Source organism: Cryptomeria japonica, chromosome 6 (genome assembly GCF_030272615.1).
Source record: "Cryptomeria japonica chromosome 6, Sugi_1.0, whole genome shotgun sequence".
NCBI classification, from domain to species: domain Eukaryota; kingdom Viridiplantae; phylum Streptophyta; class Pinopsida; order Cupressales; family Cupressaceae; genus Cryptomeria; species Cryptomeria japonica.
The window spans coordinates 50733555-50756926 of record NC_081410.1 but is presented as its reverse complement, the minus strand read 5'-3'; positions in this window follow the sequence as shown (position 1 = coordinate 50756926).

Here is a 23372-nt window from a genome sequence, read left to right as displayed (position 1 = left end):
GACCCCCAATCGAAAGCCACTTTCCCATACGACACTAGAACAAACTCAGACGAACTCAAAAACCAAGGAATAGGCATGGTCTCACGAACGGAGTTCAAGAAGGAAGAAACAATCATCTGGTCAAACACGACTCAAAGATGAACACTTACTAACGGTACTCTAACTAGAGACCTGACAAACTAAGGTCAATCATGAATCATCATTTGACTCACACAAAGAGGATATGACCAACTATGACAACATCACAATACAACAGTCAACTCGGAATCGAGGACTGAAACAAGTACCCCAAGTCAATCCATACGACAGGGTCCTACTAAACAAAGCAAAACATGCCATTTCATAATTAAAGGCGAATACAGAAATTAAACTCGCAAGGCAATAATCAGAAAAGACAATATTTCCTCAAATTGATTTAAACATTAAAATCGATCAAGTTTTCTACAAGATCTATAACAAATTACAGTTATCTACCTCAACTAGGAATAAGTTGGTCTTGGTTTTCTAACTCCTAAGGTTCAAAGCATCGAACAGGCAAATTAAGCCATAATGAGTTTTTAACCAATTCATATTAATAAATCTCAGACAACCATTAATCAACTAAAATAAGATATTTAATCTCCAATCCAAAACGTCATTAACATACTGGTCTAAAATCAATCTCTACAGATTCATAATTTCAATTCCAGATACATTAAACGGATTACGGAAATAAAAATGTAGAAAGAGAATCTAAATGGAGGTAATCATTTCCAATGCATATCGTTAAATTTCTAATGCCCAACGATAAATATTTCACTACTTTACAATTACTCAAATGATACGTTCTACGATAAAATTTAACATCATCAAGCAGTAATTACATCGTATTTCAACGATTTTCCAATAACATTTTATTCTCTATTATTTTTAAACAAAACTGCCTCAATTAGCCAAATGTTCAAATCAGCTAGAAGGTGAGATCTAGATTTATTAATTCAAGATCAATCAGAATATAATCAAAGATATTCAGTTGCGAAGTTAACAGTTTTAGAACTTGATTAGAAGGGGTGCATAAATCATGAAATGAAATTGAATAATGATCGACTTATAAGCTCCGTTACAAACTTCGTCAATATCAAATTAACATTAATCAAAATTTAATGCCACCTTAATCAAGATTAAAAACTAATTAAAACTCAGCATTAAAATAACATACATTAACATGATATTACCTATCATATGCATTTTTTTTTTAATACTAAAAAAAAACATGCATTAAAAAAAATGATTTTTAAAAAAACTACGTTTAAAACAACAAAAAACGCATTTAAAAAAATTAAGTGGAGAGGCGAGCTGGCCGGGCCGTGCCCTAACCCTAGCCACAGTCCACACCGAAACGCAGGGGAGCCCATGTGGGCGGCGCCACTACGGTGCCCGCAGGTCCGCGGCGCCCTGCGGCCACCGCAGTGTGCCGCGGGCATAGTCATAACACCAGCGGGGGGGGAAAAACAGGGGGGCACGAGCGGGGGAGAGGGGAGGAGGAGCGGGTGGAGCTCCGCTCCCCGCCCTCCAACCCCAATCCAACATTTTTAATAACAACAACGCCCAGTTCGGCTTGAACATAAATAAATTTTTCTTAAAACACAGTCCGAAATAACACAAACAATAAACCCAACTCAAATATGGATTAAAATTTTCGGTTCGAGAAAGATCCGATTTCAATGAACATATTTTGGTATCAAGATTCTTGATGGAATTCATTTCCCCATACACAATGGGATTCAAACCACCCAAAAGGAAACATTGAGGGATAACCAAAATCTCAAAACAAAATTTCCAGCCACTTCCAAATGGACAATCACAATGAATTTCAATCACAAATTCATTTCTTTCAACCAAAACAGTAAATTCTTTTGGCAACAAGAAAAACCGTTCAGAATTCCTACCTTCATTCGCAATCCTGGTATAGCTGAGGGAGAGCCCACCTGCCAGATCCAGCATCATTCCTTCCCAAAAACCCCAATTCCATTCCCAATTTTCTTTCCCAAAATAAAATTCTCCAAAAATGTCCATCCCTCCAAATTTCCCCAAATTTGGGTTATATGGAAGAGTTGACCCAAAAATTTCTATTTTTGGAATTAAAAAAATTTTATTTACAAATAATTCTCCAAATTTAATACTTTCTAACTATAGCAACCAATTGACTTGCCTTTTCAATCAAAAATCGATTTCCTCAATTAATACGATTTAACCTTTCAAATTTTAAAAGCCAACAGAATGCAATTAGAATCTATTGAAATTTAAATACAAAACTTCTTTTCATCAGCATATATATAATGCATTTAATAATCAAAATCAGTCATTTAATCAAATTCCCTCCCAATTCAAAACAAGCAATACAATATCAACGAAAATCGCATAACGAATTCCTGATTAATTTAATCCATTAATCTTCAATGCACAATGCATATTTATTCAAAATAATTACTAAGGACTAATTAATCAAATTAACTAAACACACCAAGCACGCAAAACAAGAAGGTCAACCAAACAGACGACTCGGAAACCCAAACAAAAAAAGGGATTACCGACGACGACTGACGATGCTCACTTGAGCATGACTAAGGTCAACCAGGGTCTTACGACCACCTAATCCAACTCTAAGGATTAAAAAGGGTATGCTCAAACCTGCAAAACCAGGTGAAGACGAACCTCGCACTCATGCGGTGTTGTACCTGAAATTTCCTGCAACCAAAGAACATACGTGCATACATATATAATAACTTAATGAGAGCATTAGTCTGATACTAAAATCACGAGATAGGAACACTGAATAACTTGCATACAACTAGTGAGAAAACCACATCAACAGCGATGCGCAAAATCAATCATCTGACTATAACATAATATTACGATAAACTGATCAAGATTAAACCAAGGTTAGAAATAGATTAGGGCAGGGGTACTACATGGCTACTGAGCAAGGGGCTGATATTTAGATTGAAAGGTAGGTTGCCAATTCCCTTGAAACTAGTTCCCTGCACCCTGAGGTGGATACCAATTTCCCTGTGGCTGCTGCCACTGGGGAATTTGATTAGCAAATTGCTGTCCTTGGCCTTGTGATCCATACCAAAGTGGATAATTACCAAAATTTTGAGAATACTGTGGTTTCCATTGGTTATTTGGTGCATAAGAATTACAACTATAACCAGAAAAGGAAAGTGGATCAGGTGGCATACCTTGTCTCTGAAAATTTGGTCTTCTCTAAGCAACATAGAAGACTTGTTCATCCTTTCCTTGAATTGGTTTGAACTCAGGTACTTCAACATTTGCAACCATCTTACATCTGCAATCTTTCTTCCACTGCTTACAATGAGGACAGAATTCTGCAAGAAATGCATCAGCTTCCTCATGCTTCTTCTTGGCTGCCAATGTATCCAACTGAGTAGCCATATTGTTTATAATATCCTCCTTGAAATATTTTAACAAATGACTAAGTTCCAACCTAGAAACTCCATTTTCAGATGATGATGATAGTGCTCCTGGCTTAAATCTCCTATTCTTCTTAGAAGTAGATCTGGAATACTTCTTGCAAATTTGTCCTATTTCAATCCAAGTAGACTGTGTAATGTCACCTCCCCCCATTAGATCTAAGGAATTGATGCATTCATCATTGATACCCCTCAAGAATATCAATTTGAGGGAATCTTTATTCAGAGTACTATGCTTGGACTTCTTGACACTAAACAAAAACCTTTCCAAATAATCCTCAAGGCTCTCATCTTCAGTTTGTGTCATTCTAAAGATATCATCCAGATGATGATCAGTGCCTCTACAATAATCTTTGTATTTTGCAAGAAACAACCATTTCATCTCATCCCATGTATTGATTGTGCTACTACCCAAGCTCATAAACCATCTCAAGGATGACTCCTTCAAAGTGGCTGGAAAATTTTTGAGTCTATGGGCATCTGTAGTATAGTCAAAACTCCTACAGAGAACATCAAACTCAAACAGAAATGTATCTGGATCCTCTATGACTAACCCATAGAATTTAAGAAGTGAAGATGTTGGAATGTTCTTGAGGTTAGCATTATCATGCTAGTCAGAGATGGGAAACTCAAATGTTGGACCAGGTGGTGGTGGTGGATTATTTCCAATAGGAGGTGGATTCCCTTGCATTGGACTAGTGGGGGTTATTACAATAGGCAATTCTTCTTCTTGTGGACCAAAAAGGAACTGAAGACTACCTTCTGGAAATTCAGACTCGGGGTGATTCAAATTTTGTGGGACTTGATACTGCTCAGAAAAATGGTTTATATCTAGAAAACTATCTTCTGCATGAGTAGTATGAGTGGGAAAAAATCTACCTTTGGCATCTCTTCTTCTATTATGCATGTAGATTCATTAAATTCAAACAATTAACTAGAAACTAAAATAATCATAAAAGGCTCTTAGCTTAACACCATCCTTGGCAACGACGCCAAAAATGTCTACCCCAACTATAATGACAATAATAATACCTCTAATTGAAATCTCAATCCGAAGTTTGGACATTCATATGGTAGAGTTTACTATTCTCATGGCTGGTGTTCATTTAGTTGTCAATCCAAGAACGTAAAACTTGAAATGGGTCTACAATATATATGCACTAAGCTCCTTAAATGATTATTCTTAATTACTATAGGAAAGGTAGAAATGGAAATCATAAAAGGCTAAATGAAAGCTTTACAAAACTCTGCTAAAAAGATCTAATGAAAATAACAAGAATCACACCGTTCTGCCTTGGCTGCAGGAACAGTCAAAGGATCTACTTCCAATGGCTGCAGGAACAATCCATTCATGAACTTCTACTGCAACTAAGTAAAAACTAACTTCAATAATCATAAACATAGGATCACTCACCAAGTGGGCCCCCTTGGATGACTGATATCAAACTCTCAGCAAAGAACTATTAATAGATCAGAATAACATATTTTTATTCATTTCTTCCTAAAAGATGATTACATATTCTAAAAGAGAAAATTCAGAATGCATGACAAAAACTCTGCTCAATTCCTTTCCATTCTGTCTAACTCAGAAAAGAAGGAAGAGCTTATTATAAAGAAAAGATAAACTACAATGGACAACTCCAGTTTCACCCAGAAGAAGAGGCGGATAGCTGTCAGATGAAGGGGATAACAGAGAGCTTGGCTGCAGGAACTGTGGATCTAAAACCGAACCACAGTCTTTGCACGCCAAAGAGATATTTTGCAAATTAAACATGCACCGGAGTTAAACTCCCATGGTGAAGTACAACTACTCTGATTATGCCATAGATTGCGCTTGCTTAAATCTCCTTTAGTTTGAGCTCCAGCTATCTGAATGTGATTCTCTAGTCCTTAGGCGTGAAAGAAAATTCTCCACCGCAACATCAATTATTATCTGCACTAAAACAGAAACAATATACAAGGACATGCATATGTATCTTACTTAACTAATACATTCATTAACTCATATATGAAATCATCCTAAATAATCCGCATATCACAGGGACAAACCATTTGGCTGCAGGAATAAATTGGCATGGCTGTAAGAATTAACCGACAAAGTTCAAACATGATTTCTTAAGTTTAGTTTTAAGACATGGATTACATATAGTCAATTCACAATATTTTACTATCACAATGCAAACCAAAAGATACCAAAAACCTAAGAGTCCTGATAAAAAAACATGTCAATACACCGACTTATCAATCACTAGCTTCTGTTCATCTACCGCATCAGACTTGTTGGTATCATCATATTTTTCAGAATACTCATCAACTTTCACATTAACACTTTCCACAATCTTCTTGGTTCTATTGTTAGAGAAATTGAATGGTTTGCTCTTAGTTCGGTAACCAAGGAAAGTTCCTTCATCACTTTTAGGATCAAACTTTCTGGTATACTCATCTCTCTTTATGTAACACCTACTGACAAAGACTTTGAGATGACTAACATTAGGAGTATGACCATACCATAATTCATAGGGAGTTTTTTCACTACCTATTAAGATTAACCTTGTTAAAGGATTTTGAACTCAAGCTCGAGCCGCCCGCTAAAGGGATTTACAATATCACCTGTTAGGATCTACCTGGTTAACAGATTTCAAACTACTGTAACTATTAGGGAACAACAGGGAAAATGATCTAATTACAACACTTCCTTGCTTTCTAGTACAGATCCTTTTCGGTACAACTCTGCTACACACATGCAGACACTTCAAACTAGTTCGACAATACCTTCTTCTCAAACCACCAACACAAAATATCTTCAAATAGTTCGATTTTTATTTATTTGATTTTTAAATAAATGTATAATGAATTTACATTTAGCACGGCAAAACACTCCGCTAAAATACATTACAGATCTTTACAACAAATTTCTAGATGATTTCCATCGTTGAATGATCACCGCTCATCAATTTGATAAGCAATCAAACCCTTGTTTCATTCTTCTAATCACTTTGTTGTTTCCCAAGAAATCTAATCCTTGTACACGCTCAAATACCATCTATATCATTACACATGGATTATGACACGTCATCACTAAGTTATGATCATGATAAGATCCACCGCCAAACCTTAAAACATAATTGGTTAAAGATCTTATACCGGTATTCATTCTTCTTCACAGAGTTCATAACAGTCAATTATAAATGTGCTTTTCGGTTCACCAAACTTGATGCGATTTCAATAACAGACTCATGCCATTGTTATGAACATATATTCTGAACCACAACCATCAATTCTAACTGCAATGCATGATTTAGCTTCTCCTTCTCTCCTCTGCTAGTTTTGCATCCAGTCAAACTAGTTGACATCAATGACAACAGATACCTGATCATATCAACTTTACCGGTCATCTTCTCATCATCATCTCTATCAGTTATGCCAACAATCAACATATACCTAATCATATCAAATTTATCGGCCAACTTCTCATCTCATCATCATCTCCATCAGTTATGCCAACATGTGTGTATATATTATTGTAGACAATTAAATTTGTCTATTAATTAAATGAATATTTAATATTTATTTAATGACTAAATATTCCTTTACTAATTAAATTGACATTTAATTAATTCACCTTAGCCTATTCTTCTATTCTAAGTTAAATAAATTTAATCAATTTATCTAATTACTAACTATAGTCGAGATTATTATATAAATCTAATTTCTTTAATTCATCCCCTTTCTTTCTATTTAAATAAATTTAACATTTATTTAAAAATCAAATAAATAAAAATCAAATCCCCTTTTTTAATAAATCAATGTTTATTTAAAAATAATTCATCCACTTGCATTCTCCTACAAATGCAAGTTGCACATTTAAATAGATTTTTTTTTTAATAAAAACCTATTTATCCACATCCACCTCTTTCAAGATTCTTTTAGATTTCTCTAAACTCCTTCTAGACTTTTCTAACCCTTTCCAATTTAGCCTAATCCCTCTTCTAAACATTTGCACAATCCTAATCCAAGATTAATCCTCAACCCATCATCTCAAACATTTAAGACTCTTCCAGAGTCATAAATGTTTCCCTTCTCCAACACTCCAACCCACATGGGTCTTGACCCTTTGGTCAAGGTTTAACCATGAAGATTTTACCCATTGGATAATAAACTTACCCTTGGATAAAAGTTTTATCTAATAACCCCAACCACATGAGGTTACCCTCATGTTCCATCGAGCATTTAATGCTCCCTTCCTCTCCTCTCAAGCCATTACATTTTGAAACTTGTCATCATGGGATTGGATTGAAAACCATCACATGGATCACAAACCAATCAATCCTATGCCTTCACAAGCTCACTCAATCTTAGCCATTCAATCAACATTTTTCCCTATAAAAGGAACCCTCACCTTCAAGCAAAAAAGAAAGCATTATAGCATTGTTACTATACTGATATTAGGATAGACATTTAGAGCTTTCTCATAGCATCATCATCTTGTTTTGCATAGGATCTTGTTTAAGTATTTTCAAAAAATCTTGAATCTCCATATGGCATCCATGACTTGTGATAAAATATGAGAGCTTCATTCATTTGAGACTTGTAGAGGAGAGAAACAAGGGAGGAACAACCATTAAAGTATCATGGAGGCATCTTAGGAAGAACTAATCTTTGTTTGTTTGTTTGTTTGTTTGTGCTTTCTTCATTTTTTGTTTTTAAATCTCCTTTGAATATGTTTTGAAATGGTTTTTAGTTCTTTGTTCTTGGTTTCATGGTTGAACTAACATATTAACATTGATCTTTGTTTTCGACTCTTGAAGCCATTTTTCACAGCATCATATATATATATATATATATATATATATATATATATATATATATATATATATATATATATATATATATATATATATATATCTGTGTGTGTGTGTATGTATATATGTATATATGTATGTACACATACATATATGTATGTATGTATGTGCATGTACATGTACATATACAAATACATATAAATATACGTGTGTGTGTGTGTGTGTACATATGAGACACCTCCACAACCTAGTTCATGTATATGTATATGTATATGTATATGTATCACCACAAGCTAGTTCATTTTTTATTCTTGAACATATTAAAAATATATAAATTTCCTCTATTGCCTCAAATAAGCCCCTAATTGTTGGTTTTTTCCAATGTCACTTTGATCCTATTGTCTATATTTTACATGACATAATGATGATATTTTCCTTTTGAACTTAAATATACACTGAATAACCTAATCATGCCTTGGAGAACTATTCATCCCTCATTGTCTACATAGATTATCTATGGTTGACTTGGGATTTTTGTAAATTTTAAAAACCAAAGCATTTTAAATTATGACGAATAGAGTGAACTAGAATTTTGTTATCCTTAATTACCAGTGATCTCTTTAAATTTATCCAATTATCACTCGTAAATGATTACTATGAAATTTTTAATCAAGGGTGTCATCATTTTAATTGGGGTTAAAATAAACTCAAGTATGAATTTAATTGAATGCATAAAGTGTTCTCATAATTATAATTAGTGAAATGATGTGATAATGGGTAGGTTAGTTTGGGATAAGAGGTACACCTAAAAATTATTAAAACCTTGATTTGGCTTTATGTCTTAGACAATGAATTTAAAGCTATATCCAATATGTATTCAACATTTAATATGTCTTGCACCCTTATGAAGTACAAAGATCATCTTGGGTGGTAGCCTTGGAACTCAACCTTGAGAGTGAAGAGAAATTTCACTACATTAAATAATTTTTGATCCTTTATCATTTGGGAAAAGAAATTATGACGGTACAACATAGGATACTTTGTGGTTAAGTTTGTCTTTTCTTGTTGATTAAGAAGACCTTTGCAAAGTTATCACTAGGTAGAAGGGCATTCCTTAGGACTACTGTGTTCTATTTTTTCTTAAGTTTAATTAAAAATTGTCTAGAATATCATGTATGCAAGTTGATGATTTACATGTACTAAATCTAATGTATGTTATATGTGATAGCTCAGGTTGATATGGTAGATCTTGGTCTTTGGACACATACTAATATAGAGATTCATTGATTGAGATTGATTTTAGTGGACCCTTCCACCACAAGGGTGTATAGTAATAATTATGAGAGTATTATAGGAATATATTAGTTAGTGTCCAAGCCTATTCTAGTAAGACTTTAGTCACTATTCTTGTCCAGATGCAACAAGAGGTCACTACTAATGTTCCTCATAGTATTGTACAGTATCATGTCTCAACAAGTTATCAAAAAATATTTTTGCACAATATAATGGTAGATCTCATGTGAGGGAATACTAGGTCACTAGATGTTATGCCCTTTAATGTCCCCATTTATATACCCTCATTTTCTTAATGCACACAATCTTTATCCAAATAACCAAATTTTATTATATTTTGTACAACAATTATATGTTGAGATTCATTTAGATCTCAATGTGAACTACTATGATTTACCACCTTAATTAGGGTAGGGGAATGTTAGGATTTTTAATATGGCTCCTTACCATCACATAGATTAAGAATCTCCAGCTTTTAGGACCTTGATCGGGGAGAGGACACCTACTATCTCTCTAGAACTAGGCCCTATTGTCGATCAAGTTGTCATTCCTTCCCAAAGAGAAGAAATTGATAGTATTGGTAAGATGGCACTGTAGGCATAGCGAATATTTATAGTTGTGTCATCTGTGATACAGATCATCGACTTAGTTTGATCTCCTTATCTTTGCGGGCATCCTGTCACCTACTAATATATATAGTATTATAGGTGAGGGTCAAGTTAAGATGATAGTAGTTTATTTGTCTAAGGACATGTTAGTTTCATATGTTGTGATTTCATAACAGTTAGGGGTCCCTTTAGAGGTTAGTTCATATGTGGGTCACTTGTATGGACATTCAGAGAGCCCTACAAGACAATCACAATATTTAGATCACTCTACCAATAATGCATAGCCTGGTCCACCTACTGATCATTCAACTATTGCATGGGTGAATCATCCATCTACTAATCATTCTACTGCTAGATAAGCATATTCACATATTGATCATTATACTACCGTTGCATAGGATGATCCACCTATCAATCCTTCTACTAGTGTTTCTCATGCATCTAGTCATTCACTTTAGGACTAGCTACAAATGATAGGAGCATCGGGTTTTAGGGAGATATTTACTTCAAACCCATTGATGTCATCTTGCTACATGATCCATTGCACACATCAGCTAGTCAAAGATAAATACAAATGATTTAATGGATACCACCATGACAATAGATCTAGGACAAATTGTTACTTATGTATGTACATGTGCACTTGTGTGATTTAAAAGTTTAAATTTGTAAGTTTTAATCTAACTTTTAAAAAATTATATATACATGTACAAATATGTTAGTCCTAATGTATTTTTGTAAAAATTATATATATTGTAGATGGAGGTAGCTCATATTACTCCTAGTTTGAGGGTAGAGTGTGTACACACGCATGATTCACTTGATGCTAATATTAGTGGACATGTAAGTTTTAATTTAAATCACATGGGTGTAGTACATATATGTGTATATTTATTGTACATGTATTAGGAAGTTCACAAATGTATAATGTATGTATATATGTATATATGTATATTCTAATTTAATATAATCTAATTTTACATGTTGTGTATATATATATATATATATATATATCTTTTGGGCTCGGCATATTTATCAGATCATGATTCTCACTTAGAGGGTCGCTTGACTTTGACCAATCCAACTAGATTTTGTACACATAATTAAGATAGTGGATGTGCATGGACAATTGTAAGTTTATGCATACAGTTGTGGACATTTGTCTATTTATGTATACTTTTATCTTTCATTTAGATTTCATTGTGTGTGTGGACATGTAGATATATTTTGTGTTCGATTATAGATATATAGATCATTTCACCTAAATAGTGTACACATTAAAAATAGAGGGAATATTGTAATAGATCAAATGAGTAACCATGAACTCAAATCAATCACTAAATTCTCAATCGCGATCAATGGAAGAGTACAAATAAATTTGACAAAATCATAAATCAATAACAAAACAAACCCAATATCGAATTCATGCAAGAGGCTTCCATTTCTCTTCTTCATTTTGTGATGTATGTGATGGCTCTCAAAATCATAGCACTTTTTTTTTATAGCATGATACACTAAATTATCCTCCCAACTAACCAATATGTACTTGAACTAAATGCTTGCCACCATCCTAACTAGTGCAAAAGAATGGAATAAGGGACCTATAGAGTACTACTCAATATACCAAAATTCCTTTTTATCTAGGTTGAACTTAAAGGGCTTAGGTGTGAGTCACATTATGTATAGATTAGTCACTCACTATGTACTTGACCCTAATATGTTGAGGATGTACCTTCCTTTAGTATGAGATATACTAAATCATCTTCCCAATTAAGCCTTGATTCAAACCAGTCAACACCTAAGTCCATGGCCTTGGCCTTTTACAAGAATGTTCTCAAGATATCTTGTCGGGTCCACATTGTTGGGGTGGACATAGCAATGATTTTCTCAGTTGCATTTTTTGCACCCCACAAGGATAATAAAAGGGAAATCCAAAAACCAAGATGATAAATGTCAGAAATTCAATTCATATCGTCCTCCAAGTATCCAAACTTATTACCCTCCATTATGTTTATTTGATTACATGTTATTGTAATTGTATCATCTTAACCTTCATTTTATTGTTTATTATGGTTATTGTATACCTATACATGTTGAATTTATCATATATAAACATTGGTTCTTATGGTTGAGTTTTTACAAAGCCATTGCAACTTTAAAATATTAAGCAGGAGGTGGAGGAGATGGGACCTAATCACAAGTATCAAAAACACCAAGGTTCAATTGACCTAATTTTTGTAGAAATATGATTCACAGTTGATATATGAGTGTCAATACTAGTCAAAGCAATTAAATCATCATCAAGATAAAAATATGAGTGTGAATACTAATCAAAGGAACATAAAGTAAAATTAATTAGTTACAGCTATATACATGTTGGCATTGGATTGTCATTGATTTCACCATGGTGCATGGATGACGAGATCATGCATGTTAAGGTGAAGCAACTTGATAGAGACGATGCAAGGCAGAGAGTCGAAAAGAGAAGCAACTATTCTAACAAAGAACAAAGAGGATGAAAGAATTTGGACTGGTAGAAAATACTCATCAAATGCTTAATGGATAGACATATGGAATGGTTTTGGTCATTTATCCCACATTTGTGGTATGGTGGCGGTATTGAGTTTCTATATAGATCGGTGAGTGTAGTTTAAGTGAGAAATAGTTCACATGTTTTTGCCACCCGACATGGAGTGTGTGCTAAGTTAGCGGTGTCACTGAGACACCATGCCATCGAAGAGAGTTGATTTGGGTTTTACCAATATGGAAAGGTTTCTTCAATGCAGTGTTGTTGATGTAGGAGCATCACCGGTCTATGACCAATCTTGCATCAACTAAAAAATATTTTCTTCTAGTTTTGTTCTTGTTGTAATTTATGTGTTACTTTCATCTTTTCTGATAGTTGTTTCTTTTTTGTTGAAGATCATATTTTCGGCTTCCAGGTTTGTTCTTGTTCATCATTCCAAATTTCTAGTTCATTTCAATTCTTTTTTGACAAGTTATTCCTTCTGGAGTGTCTGTTTCTTGGTTCTGGAGAAGTTTTGGGTTTATTGTCTATGTTGGAGATTTCTTCTTGTGCAGAGTGACTCCTTGGATTGCAGAATAATTTGGAACCACACACGATTTTCTTATTGCCTTGTTCAACCCTCTTTTGTGGTCCGCACTGCATGTTTGTTCTTGGCAGATGAGATATTCACATTTTGGGGTCGACCTATATTACACGTTTCATTTTCCTTGGTAAATGTAATCTTCTATGGCCAACTTGAATGTGTTTCAGATGGTATATATTGTTGTACATGATCCTTTGAGATATAGAAAAGTAGTATAATGATCTAGATTCATAAATTGTAATTCAGACACTTCTTGGAGCTTCGGATGAATTGTATTCTGGGATGTAGTCTAAACTGGGCATGTTAGTATGTATGTAACCCGGATATTACCGGATGTTCTATGATGAATATATGATGATGCAGATATCTGATTTTCTATTTTCTATTGTCTATGTTGTTGCTTATGTTGTGTTACTCTTTTTGCATGATTTGGATTATTCACTTTGAGGATCCTTCGAGTCATGGTTGCGTCAAATGGTATCAGAGTTCGTTGCAAACCTTGAGGCATTTATTTGGGTGAACAGATTGTTGAATTGAGGCAGGCTGCGAATGTGTTCAATAGATCGCCAATGGAGTGGAAATTGAAACCTCGTAGTCAAATCGTTGAGCTGAGGCAGATGCACCAAAGCAAAGGAGGAGATGCCACCAAGAAGGAGGAACCCTAGGAGGCTAGAGAAGATGATGGAGGATTTCAAGAATGAGATGAGCAGTGAGATCCGAAACACAATGGCTAGATTGCAGAGGAATCTAAAATCAAAGGATGAATATGAAGAGGTCGGAGAAGAGCTTGAGGCCGAAGAAGCGGAAGGATTTAAAAATGAGGGTGAAGAAAGATTTCTTAGAGAGGTGGTGCAAGTAAGAAAAGTTCATAAATTTGAGGTTTCAAACTTTTTGGGCTTGTTAAATCCGAAAGACCTGATAGACTGGATCGGATATTTAGAGGACTACTTCGAGTTTCAAGATGTTAAGGACCCATAGAGAGTTTGGTTAGCACAAACTAAGTTGAAAGGGCATGTTGCTTTATGGTTGAAAGAGTTGCAGAGAGATAGAGTGGAGAATGGTGAGATGAAAATTACCCGATGGAGGCAGATGGTCATGAGATTGAAGGTAAAATTCATTCTAGGAGGATATAATTTGGAGTTATTCAAAAGGTTGTAGAACTTGAAGTAGAAGGACACGAGTGTGAAGGAGTACACCGAATAATTCTACAAGGTGATGATTAGATCTGGACATAAAGAGATGGATAGGGATAAGGTGGCTAGATATATAAATGGAATCCAATTTAACATCTAGGATGAGATGACTATGTTGAAGATTTCTATAGTTGAGGAGGCTTATCAATATGCTTTTAAGGCTGAAGATAAAATGAAAAGGAGACAGCAGAATAACCCTAAAGAAAAGGAGAGATATAAGGGGCAGGTGAATGGCAGTATAGAGAAGCAGAATGTTGAAGAGGAACCAAAATCTCAATTGAATAAAGAACCGGATTAGAAGACATAAAGAAAAGGTAGTGGCAGTAGCAGTAGAGAATTTTTAAGTAAATTTTTTAAGTGTGGAAAAACCAAACATAGATCTTTTGAGTGTGAGCAAGTAATGGCAAGGAATTGCATGGCAAATGAGGACTAGGAAGCTAGAGTTACCAGAGAGAATGTGTTAGAACCGGAGTAGGGAGAGTCCCTTTTATTCATAAGAGTCTTGATGGAGCATAATAGTGAAGATACCAGACCTACTCAAATGAAGAATATATTTCAAACTTTTGCAAATAAGGTGGTAAGTGATGTAAAGTTATTGTGGATACTAGAAGTACTAATAATTTGGTATTAGAGGAGATGGTAGTGAAGCTTGGTTTGAAGAGGCTTGAGAATCCTAGCCCTTACCAGGTGATTTGGTTGCAAGATGAGCAGAAGGTGGAAGTGAGAGAGTAGTGCTTGGTGAATCTTAATATTGGACCTTTCAAGGATGAAGTCTTGTGTGACGTTTTGCCTATGAGTGCTTGTCATGTTTTGTTGGGTAGACCTTGGCAATTTGATAGAGGAACTATTTATGATTGTAGAAGAAACCTGATCACTATTGAGAAGGATGGGAAGAAGTTTGCTTTGGCTTCTTTAAGGGAGAAAGAGAAGGTAGTGAAGAATTGTAGTGCTAAGAAGCAGGTTGCAGAGAATACACCAGATGGTGGCACGAGTTTTCAGAAGGATCTAGTGGATAGGTCTAATAGCAAGGTGGTACCAAATAGCAGAAAGGTTAAGGTGATGGTGGCAGACTAGATGAAATATTGTGTTAGAAATAAAAAAAAGTTGAAGAAGAAAGACAGAAACAGTTAGAGACAGTGTGCAGGTATGAAGGAAGTAAAGGGAGATAAAGAGAAATAGAAGCTAGAGAATCTAGTTCAGGTTTCAGAAGAGGTTAGGAAGAAGTTTGCAGACAAAGAAGACATTTGAATCAGAAATGAGCATGGGATCTATATCCCACATCCTTTTTGATGTTCATGAGTTGTCTCTCATGGAACATCTTTTTCTACCTAGGGTGTCTGATGCAGGAGCGTCCCCGGTCTATGAACAATCTTGCATCAACCAAAAAATATTTGCTTTTAGTTTTGTTCTTATTGCAATTTCTATGTTACTTTAATATTTTTTGGTAGTTGTTTCTTTTTTCATTGTAGATCAGATTTTTCAGTTTCTAGGATTATTCTTGTTCATCATTCTAGATTTACAGTTCATTTGGATTCTTTTCCGACAAGTTATTCCTTCCAAAGTGTTTGTTTCTTGGTTTCGGAGCAGTTTTGGGCTTACCGTCTATGTTGGAGATTTCTTCTCATGTGGAGCAATTTATTGCATTACGAAACAATTTGGAACCACACATGATGTTATTAGTTTCTTGGTCGACCCTCCTTTGTGGTGGCACTTCATGTTTGTTCTTAGCGGATGAGATCTTCACATTTTGGGGCCAACCTATTTTACATGTTTCATTTTCCTTCCTTGGTAAATGTAATCTTTTGTGGCTGACCCAAATGTGTTCCAGATGGTATATATATTGTTTTACATGACCCTTTGAGATATATAAAAGTAGTATGATGATCTAGATTCATAAATTGTAATTCAGACACTTCTTGCAAGTCCGAATGAATTGTATTTTGGGATATAGTCTGAACCAAGCATCTCAGCTTATATGTAACCCAGATATTACCGGATGTTCTATGATGAATAAATGATGATGTCGATATCTGATTTTCCATTTTTTATGTTCTATTTTTTTGCTTCTATTGTGTTAATCTTGTTACATGATCTGGATTGTTATCTTTGAGGATCCTTTGCATCAAGGCTACGCCAGTTGTGGCAGCCCATTGAGGTCGCATGCGAACATCTCTTCAATCAAGAGTATAGAGTGGGCATCGAGGTGACATGAGTATGTCTCACCAATCAGACAAGGTGGTGTATTCAATGGTGTGGATGACCTAGTACAGGAAGAGTGTCGAGTAGGTGATGTCGATAAGATAGTTCATAGGTCTCACCGATCGGTCAATGAAGTGGTGAAGTCCTTCCTCATTGAGGAGATTTGGGGATATTGAAGTGAGTCTGGAGAAGTCTATTTGATTATAGAAGTGAAGATCTCATCAAAGTGACATTATATATCAATGAGATACATCTGATGTCTCACTGATCACCCAAGGTAGCGTGCATGCAGGAGTCTTGTAGAATCTCATCAAAAAGACATTGTTGAGTTTAAGAGATTGGTTGAATGTCACACAGACTGCATAAAGTCAATTCGATAGGCGAGGTGTCAAGGTATGTCAATAAGACATTTTGTATGTCAAATTAATCAATCGAGGCAAAGTGAAGCTTAGATGCTTATTGGGGAGACTTGGAGATACCAAGGAGATCTATTTGAAGTCCCTTCCATAGTCTCATATAGTTGTTGACCTAGTTGGACCCGTGCACCTTTGAGCATGAATGATAATGAATTTTTCATCAAAGTAATAGATCAATGTTCAAAGAGATATTTTTGCATTCATTTGTTTGATCAGCTAAGAAAGAGGTCTTCTCTCAGTGAGAAGGTCTTTTTGGTCAATCCCTAAGTCTGGAATGATTTCCTCGCTCAACAAGTAAAATTATAACAAAGAATACATACAGGTATCCATTCTAAATAAGATAACTCTGCATCTGATTGAATTTGCATACATAGACCAATCTCAAATGAAGAAAATGGTGCATTTAATGTTGGCGGCTACCAGTTTGGAAGTTGTATGGAAAATTAAATCTATGAGTAGCTCAAAAATATTTGCATCTCAATGCAAAAGGTAGGAAAATTTTGAACTAGGGTAAGAGTGGCAACAAAAAATGAGGGTGAATATATGCATTGAATACAACTAAGAGAACGAGAGTGTATGTGCAAGAACAAAGAGAACTCTAGTAGAACAATAGAAGGCATAAATGCAATTTAGTACACACCATGATCAGAAGCTAAGAAAAATACAATTAGTGAGTGTGTGAAGCCACAGAGTGACAACATTTGAAGACAAGTGCAGAGAAGTTGAGAGCTTGTTTGAGGCATTAGAGGCAGAGATTAGAGGAGTATTCCCAAGCACAGAATAATACAGAGAGTTACAAAATATAATTTGTAACAAGGTACTCTAGTTGTAACCAAAAATTCATCATTATTGCATTTCATCTGAGTGGGTTCTCAAATTAAAGGTTGTAGCTCCTTTGTGTTGGTGCTCATAAAATCAGGGATAGGTGTTCCTTTGGTTTGGTACCCATAAATTTGTAATCAAATACTTTCATTGTGAGGCTAGATTAGACCAGGACACTCTAGCAGCTTTTCTCACTGAGGTTTTTCCCATATTAGGTTTTCCTCATACATTTCATTTCATGTGTGTGCTTGTCTTGTGCATATGTGTTTAACATCTCTCTACATTAATATTATTGATTTCAGTTAATTGTGTTTGGTTGTTTAGAAAGTCAGATTTTTACATCCACTGATTCACCCCCCCCTCTCAGTTGATTGTTTGTGTTCCTTCAATTGGCAGCAGAGCACTAGGTTTCTTATTTGATAGCTTTCTCCATCTTGGGAAGATTCTGGTTTGTGGGCACAAATGGCTAAACAAGAATCCTCTTTTATAAAAGCACCAATGTTTGATGGCACTAAGTATGCTTTTTGGAGAAAAAGAATGGAAACCTATTTATCTTCCTTAGGTTATGATTTTTGGATGGCTATCAAAAATGATTATACCATTCCTCAAACTCCTCCAACTAATCCTGATACTAAAATGGAATATGAGTACAATGCCAAATCCAAGCACGCCATTCAGAGTGGGTTGACTAATACAGAGTTTGTCAAAGTTATGCATTGCAAGTTTGTAGAAGAAACATGGGATAAATTGCAAATAATTTATGAAGATGATGTGAAAGTGAAGGAAGCTAAGCAGCAAAATCTTAGAGCTCGATTTCAAGGACTAAAGATGAGAGAAGAAGAAAAAATTGTTGACTATCTACTAAGAATGGATGAAATAGTCAATGTTATAAGAGGGCTTGGTGAGGATGTTGCAGATGATGTTATAATTAAGAAAGTGTTGAGTTAATTGAAAGCAAAATATGACACAAAATTCCCTACAATAGAAGAGGCTAAAGACTTGAAAAGCTTTTCTATGGATGAAATGTTTTGTTTATTGTTAGCTTATGAGATGAGAATTATAAGTGTTGAAACATCCAAGAGAGAAGTTGCCTTCAACATAGATAAGAAAGGGAAGGAAGTAGCAACAAGTGTTGATGAAGAAGACCGTGACAATACTGAAGCAAATTGAAGAAAGGGTCTAGAAAATATAAAGATAAGCTACCATTTAAGTGTTTCAATTGTGGAAAGATAGGACATTTTTCCGCTAAGTGTCCTTATGAGAAGAAGAAAAATAATGATGAGGAAAGTGTCAAGGATAAAGGTAAAAAAAATTATAAACCTAAGAGATTAATTTTTCAAAAGAAGAGAATTCTTTTCACCATAGACAGTGATGTCTCATATGATGAAAGTGAGTCGGTTGAAGACAATAGTGAGGATGAAAAAGAGATTAATCTAATTATTGCTCAAGAGGTCTTAAATGAGAAATGAAAATCTAAAGTCACATGATAGTGATGAGGAAGCGGAAGATAATGCTAAAGTTGACCTTGAAGGAGAGCTAATATGTACTCTTGAAGTAATTGATAGATTAAAGAAAGAACATGCAAAATAAAAAAAATCAGCCATAAAAGAACAAAATCAATTGAGCAAAAACCTTGAAGAATCTGATCAGACAATTATCACTTTAAGAACTAAGTTGGAAGATACCAAGAGGATGAGTGAAGTAATAAAATCATATTTGGAATTAAAAGAAAAATAATGTCAAAATCTGGACCAAGAAGTAGTAACTATTAGAAAAGAGCTAGAGAAATTCAAGGAAGACCTTAAGATGAGGTTGAAATGTGAAAGCAACACAAATACCTTAAATGACATGCTTAGCAAGAAAAAGAAGAATAAAGATAATCATGGCCTAGGCTATGAACATGGAGAGAGCTCTAAGGCAAATGAGATTTTTGAAAGGAAGTTTGATCTGAACACTTTCATTGACAACAAGAAACAGAATGCTAGTACTGTAAAAGAGAATATTGTTGCTCTGAACAAGAAGATTAAATAAAGAGATGACAACTTCACAATAGTTAGTGACTCTAGAAAAGGATTTGTTGTTGCAAGAAGACAAACATTTATTAGATCACACTCCTACTATTAGTATGTTCCTAAATTCTTTGGGTACTGCTTAAATGTAATGTTTATGGTCATAAGTTTTTAAACTATAAATTTTTCAATAAACCAACTGTAAACTTCATAAGCAAGAATCCTTTTGCTTTTTTTAGGAACATGGATATAACATGTTACAATTGTGATAAGTCTAGTCATAGAAGTGTAGATTGTAGAAGGAAATATAATCAGCCAAGCAGAAGATACTCCACTCAATTTGATGCAAACATGATGTGTTATACATGTCATAATTTTGGGCACATTACAAAATACTATAGAGCTAAACCTATTAAATAGAAGAAGAGGTCGGATGCATCTTCTATAGACAAATCAAGACCAAAAGTTGCAGCAGAATGGAAGAAAGAGACTAAGCAAGTTTGGAAAATAAAAGGCAAAGAGAAAGTTGAGTCAAACTTGCTAGTTCAAACAACACTTCATACCAAAAATAAAATTATTTGGGTGATTGATAGTGGCTACTCCAATCACATGATATGAGACAAAAATAAGTTTACAAAACTTGAAGATTGGAATGGTGGGTCAGTAAGGTTTGGTGATAACTCCTCCATCAAGATAAAAGGCAAATTATATTTAAGCATAGATGGAAAACTACTTACCCACAATGTATACTATGTGGAAGGGCTGAAACATAACCTATTTAGCGTTATTCAAATGTGTGACAGTGGCTACAAGTTCACATTTGATTTTATGTGAAATCAAAAAAAAAAGAATGGAAGACTTGTGGCTAATAGTAAAAAGACTGATGGAAATCTGTACAATCTAAAAGAGTGCCATTGGTCACAATGCATGATAGGGAAGGTGGATGAAACCTGGTTATGGCATAGAAGGTTAGGCCACATAAATTTTGACAATCTTCTCAAAGTAAGTTCAAAATGATATGTGAGGAACTTGCCTAAAATTACTAAACTAGCAAACACTATTTGTGATGAGTGTCAAAAAGGCAAGCAAACTAAGGTAAGCTTCAAGATGAAGGAATACTCATACACAAGGTCATTGGAACTAGTTCACATAGACTTATGTGGCCCTACTAGGACCAAAACTCTAAATGGTGAAAAGTACTTGATGTTGTTATTAGATGATTACTCAAGGATGACTTGGGTAACTTTCTTACAAGACAAGTCATAAGCATTTGATAGGTTCAATATTTTTAGAAAAATGGTTGGTAAAGAGAGTGCATTCAAGGTAAAATGCTTGAGATTAGACCATGGAGGATAATTCACCTCAAATGAGTTTGAAGAATATTGTGAACAACATGGGGTCAAAAGACAATACTCTGGTGCTAGAACGCCTCAACAAAATGGTGTAGTGGAGAGAAAGAATAGGATAGTCAAAGAAATGGTAAGGACGTGGCTGAATGAATCAAATATTTCTAATTTCTATTGGAAGGAGGTTGTCCATACAGTTGTTTACACTCTTAATAGGGCTCAATTAAGAGTAAATAGAAAGATGACACTATATGAGTTGTGATTTGGTAAGAAACCCTTTGTCACGTACTTCAAATTTTTTGGAAGAAGGTGTTTTATTAGAAGAAATGAGAATGGGCTATAAAGTTATGATGCAAGGTGTGATAAAGGCATATTCTTGGGCTACTCAACTCATTGAAAGACATACAAATGTTTCAACAACTATCTCAAGAAAGTTGTTGAAAGTGTAAATGTAAGGATTGATGAAGACTTGCAAAAATCAAAGATAAATATTGAAAATCAGATTAAGGAACCATGTTATGGAGATGAAGAACAATTTGAAAATAAAGAAGTCATTAAAAAGCCCCCAAATAAGTATTTGCAGAAGAATCATCCTGAAGATCATATCATAGGCAATAAGGATGAGGGTGTCCAAACAAGGAGAAAATATGCAAGGGACAATGAACAACCAAAATTTATCCCTTGACTGAAATGGAACCAAAGAACTTCAATGAAGCCAGCAAGAGTAAAGATTGGGTAAAGGCAATGAAAGAAGAATTACAGCAGATAGAGAAGAATAAAACTTGGGATTTAGTAGCAAGGCTAGCTAATAAAAATGTTATTGGCACAAAGTGTGTCTACAGGAATAAAGTAAATGAAGATGGCAAGGTGATTAGAAACAAAGCTACACTTGTGTGCAAAGGATACTCACAAGTAGAGAGCATATAACTTGAAGAAAGATTTTCCCTTGTTGTCATACTTGAAGCCATTAGGTTGCTCTTAGTTTGTTTAGATTACAAGGGATATAAAGTATACCAAATAGATGTAAAATATGTGTTCCTAAATGGAAACCTTGAGGAAAAAGTATATATTAAAAATCTCAAAGGGTTTCAATCATCTAAGAAAGGAGACCTTGTATGTAGATTGAGAAAAACATTATATGGTTTAAAACAAGCTCCTAGAGTATGGTACTCCAAACTACAAAAGTATCTACATCAGTAAGGCTTCAAGAATGGATGTGTTAATAGAAACTTATACATTAAAGTTGAAGATAATCTTATGATCAAAATAGGTTTGTTTATGTAGATGATATTATCTTCATTGGAAATAAAGACTACTTGTGCAAGGACATTGCTGATCAAATGCAATCAAAATTTGAAATGTCTATGTTAGGAGAGCTACCCTATTTTTTTGGTCTAAAAAAATCTTAGCTAAACAAAGGTATATTTATTTATCAAACCAAATATGTAAAAAGGTTGCAAATGGATGATTGTAAGCCTGTTAGTACCCCCATGGTGACTGGATGCAAGTTGAGAAAAAATTGATGAGTCACCTGATGTTGATTAGACCATGTATAGATCAATGATTGGGAGCTTACTGTATCTAACTGCCTCTAGGCCAGACATTATGCAAGTTGTGTGCATGGTAGCTAGATTTAAATCTACTCCAAAGCAATATCATGTCAATGTAGTTAGAAGAATATTCAGATATTTGCAAGGCACTTTGGACTATGCTTTTTGGTATCCTAAAAGTGATAACTTTACTTTGCAAGCCTTCACAGATGCAGATTAGGCAGGTTGTGTTGATGATAGGAAGAGCACCAGTGGTGGAGCCTTCTTCCTTGGTGGCAAATTAGTTTCATGGAAAATTAAGAAGCAAGAATCCATATATTTATCTACTGATGAGGCCAAGTACATAGCAGTTGCTTCATGTTGCACATAGGGTCTATGGATGAAACAAACACTCAAGGATATTGAACTAGAATACGCAAAACCCATTTCCATTATGCGTGACAACTCTAGCGCAATTAATATCTCAAAGAACCCTATCATGCACTCAAGAACCAAACATATAGCCATTAAGTATCATTTCTTTAGGGAAAAAGTGGCTAAAAAGGAAGTGA